The sequence below is a fragment of the Humulus lupulus genome, chromosome 4, assembly GCF_963169125.1.
Source record: "Humulus lupulus chromosome 4, drHumLupu1.1, whole genome shotgun sequence".
Lineage (NCBI taxonomy): Eukaryota > Viridiplantae > Streptophyta > Magnoliopsida > Rosales > Cannabaceae > Humulus > Humulus lupulus.
The window spans coordinates 71,947,784-71,952,208 of NC_084796.1; the positions used below are offsets into that span (position 1 = coordinate 71,947,784).

Below are 4,425 nucleotides of genomic sequence, written 5' to 3' on the forward strand. Positions count from 1 at the left end.
TTTTAAATTTTTCCAGATTCCGTATTTTTTGCATTTTTAGTTTTTTTTTAATCTCAGATATTTTTTTAAATTTCCCTTTTTTTTGATAAATTTTTGGGGGCCAAATCACCACTAGCAAAAGATTGTTATGGGCCTAAGTCTACGACTTTCCAAATCCAAGGCCATCAAATTTATAAAATTAAGGGAGTTATCAATATTATGGTTTTTAGAGCATAACTGTGCAAAAATATGGAATTATACTTTTCTTACTTTTATGGGAAAAATTAAAGAAAAAAAAGAATTTTTGTGAATGAAATAGCAAGTAAAAACTGAAGAACAATTCAACACCGAGAGGGAAAAATCGACCAAGGCAGACCCTAAACAAATTTTCTCAATCCAAATCTCTGATTTGCGTCGTCGGGTTCTTGTGCACATCGGGTTTGCATTGGACCTAATCGCCTTGGAGATCGAAGGAGCTGCGAGGTGGGGGTCGTTTTCGTCGTAGATCTCTAGTTTAGGTATTTGTGGTGGCATCAACCACGAACCCTAGTGTTTTGGTGTGCCTGACTTGCTTGTGTGGTGGAGATCTATTCTTCAGGGTCTTCTTTCGGCAACCAAGAACAAGATATGGCATCTTCATTGTCTTCAGTTGGAATCTAGATTATTTGATGTCGCCGACCAACTACGGATGCATAGGCATCTCCTCCATCATTCTCTTTGATGGTACTGACATTTACTCACTGTTAAACATCTTTATATATATAAATATATATATATATATTAGTTTCTATCTATTGTTCAAACTATGTCAAATAGAATGGAGTTAGCCAAGCTTTGTACCTCTCGTGATTGGTCCAAGGCCAAAAGAGTCCTCAACTCATTGCTTTCTCAGTCTTGTATTATCCAAGACCTTATGTTTGTTTTGTTCCCATATTTTTTCTTCTGTCCACTCGATCAAAATGATGTTTGATTTTTGTCACTTTATGTTTATATGTCGATTATGTTTAGTTTAAATTGCACTGCCAACATTTGACTTCTGTTTATAAATGGTGATGAGCTTTAACATCTGTAAGGATTGGAAGATGAAATGAAGCTCTTTTCTAGGCAGTTTGATTTGTTAATGCTATTTAAGTTATATAATATGATATATTTAGAAAAGAATTTTTACATATATAAAATGTTCATTTTATGCATTATATATATATATATTTATAAGTGAGCTTTTATAGTTGTTCCAAATCTAAGAGGTTTCTTTGTGTTTGTGTTTGTTGGTACTTGGTAATGATGAAGTGAGGGATAAACATGGATATACAATGAGAAAAAGTCAAAAACTTGAAGCAATGTCTGTTTTGTAGAGCTGAAGCATTATTAGTTTTTTGTACTTGATTGGTGTGTGCTCATTTGTGGTGGTTAATGTGACATGAGATTATTTTTTCAAAAAATCTGAAAATTTATTGCTTGCTTTGCTTTGCTTTGTTGGAGGAGCATTAGCAAATCTCTTTTATATATGCAAATTAAAACTTAACAATGTTGATGGCCTTCTTAATTATGGGAGCTTCTCTATTGTGGGGAGTCTCATGTTCTATGACCTTATAAAGATGTCTCTACCTCTTTGTATAGGCCATGAGTCTCGCATTTCTCTTGATTATGTTGCTCTTATTCTTATAAAACTAGCAACATGTTTATAAGGTTCTCTATGCATAAATTGAAGTTTATTGTCAAATATTGGCACTTTGTTTTCCTTGGTTTAAACGTTATCATTGTATGCATTATAATATGTATATTTGATACAATATATTGTGAAGTAAATCTAAATTTGTAGAGATGGTAGCATTTGTTCAAATGAACATTGATTAATGCTAAAACATTTCTTCTTAACTATTAAACATGCTTCTTTGAACCCAGGACTGCCAAAGTGGGAGGAGGAATGGAAGCAAACAAGAACAATTTCATAGAGGAGTGGGGATTTGCAAGAGAAAACCAAATAGAATGTTAAATATTATTACTTCATTTAAATAAATAAGAAGTATATTCTTATGATTGATTGTTTTATTTTGTTACACAGGACAATGGTCAACCTTAAAAAAAAATGTACATGCTATAGAGAAAGCCATTAGTAAAATGAAGTCACAGTTGTCATCTAGCATTGAATTAATGAAGCCATCTCAAAAAGTAATATGTTAAACCTCCACCATACCCTTGGTTGTTCTTCACATATACTTGTTGTGGCTTTGTCAATTTAATATATTATGTCTATATCTTAATACATAGATAGTAGTGCCATTCTCTTATTTTATATGGATAGTCACATGTTATATTGATAGTAACCGAGAAATGGTTACTCTTAAGATAATAATATGTTATATAGATGGTAACTGGTGACCCATAATATAAGTAACTAGTTACCCCTGAGATGGTAATAGGTTACTCTGACGAGAAAATCTACATCTTGAAAAAAAAAAACTCATATGTGAAAACGTGATAAAAAGTAATCAATCAAGTGTAGGTGACTGGTTACTTTTGAGATGGTAACAGGTTACCCTGACGAGAACATCCAGTTCTTTAAAAAAAAAACTTTTATGTGAAAACGTGATAAAAAGTAATCAATCAAGTAATTGGTTACCTTGCCCAGACTTGGAAAAAAAGTACAATCTAACAAGCGAGAAAAAAATGTTTATAATAAATGTTGACGATGAAAACTCGTCAATGAAATTAGATCGAAAAACTCAAAGGTAAGTATAGAGGTATTTTGATAACTTAGAATAAGCTTGAGGAAAGATAAACAGAGATCCACAATGGAGTAAGCCTTTGTATATAGCTTAATAACATGTGTGTACAATGAATTTTCCAACCCCTTTGCTGGAGGGGTGATGATCTATTTATATTGAAGCTCTAATGGATCCCCGTACATTGTGGTCCCAGGGGACAAGATTGTACATAGGTACATTATCAGGGTAGTGGCACAGGTCGTGGTGGAGCAGAAGGTTATGGTGTCGGCTTGGTACATAGTCAAAGGTATACATGTAGTGCTTCCACTCTCTGTACAAATCCATACCTCCACTACTTGCGTGATACATATGTCAGGGTCACGCTTCTGTCCTCCTCATGGTCGTACATCCTGCACCTGTACACATACGGGTACTTTGTACCTGATGGTTATTCTCACATCTCCACGACATGTATTTGCTCAAAGCTATTCCAAATTCTACTAAGTGTAGGAAAGTTTGTGCGTTAACATGAATGGTATGCTCTGTTGTCTACACCACATATTGGCTTCATACCAAATAGTTCTTGTGTAATGCCTCAAATTTCCTAATAAGGTTTAGGACCTTGATTAGGAGGCCAGGAGGGCCATAATTGATTTATCATGTTATTAAATGATTATATGCATGTTTATGTGAACTATATTATTATATGATGATAAATGCATGCATATGGGTTCACATTTAATTATAAGGGCATTTTGGTAATTTGGCCCGTTGAAGGCGTGATTGTGTATTTTCATGCATGTGGGTGAATTATAAATAATACCACATTGTATGTGGATTGGTTCGATCCATTCGCCATGAGACGATCATGGAATGCAAGTTTTCGATCTAGTCATAACGGGATTAAGTTCGGGGCTCGGAGTGAGTCTTGGGGTGATTTTAATGATTAGAATATTTCCGGAAATTAAAGGGCAACTGGATAGGAATTATTGGTATTTGAGAATATTGAGAATAGCGGGAATTTGAGGGTGTTAATTATAATTAACGAAATAGGCAGGAAAGGATGATTTTACCCTTGGGAGTCTTTAGAAGCCTTTATTTGACCTAGGGGTATTTTAGTCTTTTTACCCCTAGGATTGATATAAGCCATTAGAAGGCTGTGGAATTGCAAAAACAGAGCATCATCATCCTCATCTCTTTCTCTCCTGTACATGTTCTTCTCTCCTTCTTCCTTTCAATTTTTGAGAGCCAATTTGAGGATCCAAGCTAGGAGAGCAAGGCTTGAGGGCTTAGGACCTTGGTTCGACCATTGAAGGGGATCTAACTCAAGCTTGAGGTAAGATTACATCCATGAATTTAAGCTATACTCTATTTTTTTCAAGTAAGTTTTCAGTTGAGAATTTGAGGTGTTAGTTGCGATAATTCATGGAAGTTTTTGTGTAAGATTGCTTGGGTTTTGATGGGGTGTGTTGTAGATGAAGTTTAGGGGTTGAATTGGATGTTTGGGTGATGTTTAGGATTGGTTTGAATGCTTTTTTTTCAAGGGGGATCGTAGGGGAAAAGACCAGAAAAGTTTCTGGTCTGCTGATGGCGCCCCAACGTTAGGCAGGGCAGGAACTGGGCTTCTCTAACTTTGGGGCAGCGCCACTAGGCAGTGCCCCAGCGCTAGTGCATTTTCCAGCAAGCCTATTTTAGGGCTTGGGGGTTTGTTCCTTTACCCCGTTTTGGTAGATTTAGA

General features: G+C 35.3%; 1 long non-coding RNA gene across 1 annotated transcript; it reads left to right on the plus strand.

The window, feature by feature from the left end:
• The first annotated feature begins 207 nt into the window (after window positions 1-207).
• LOC133829016 (uncharacterized) lies at window positions 208-2,016 on the plus strand. Its single transcript, XR_009891458.1, has 2 exons — window positions 208-702; window positions 1,885-2,016. It is a non-coding gene; the product is annotated as an uncharacterized LOC133829016 (long non-coding RNA).
• The last annotated feature ends 2,409 nt before the right edge of the window (window positions 2,017-4,425 follow it).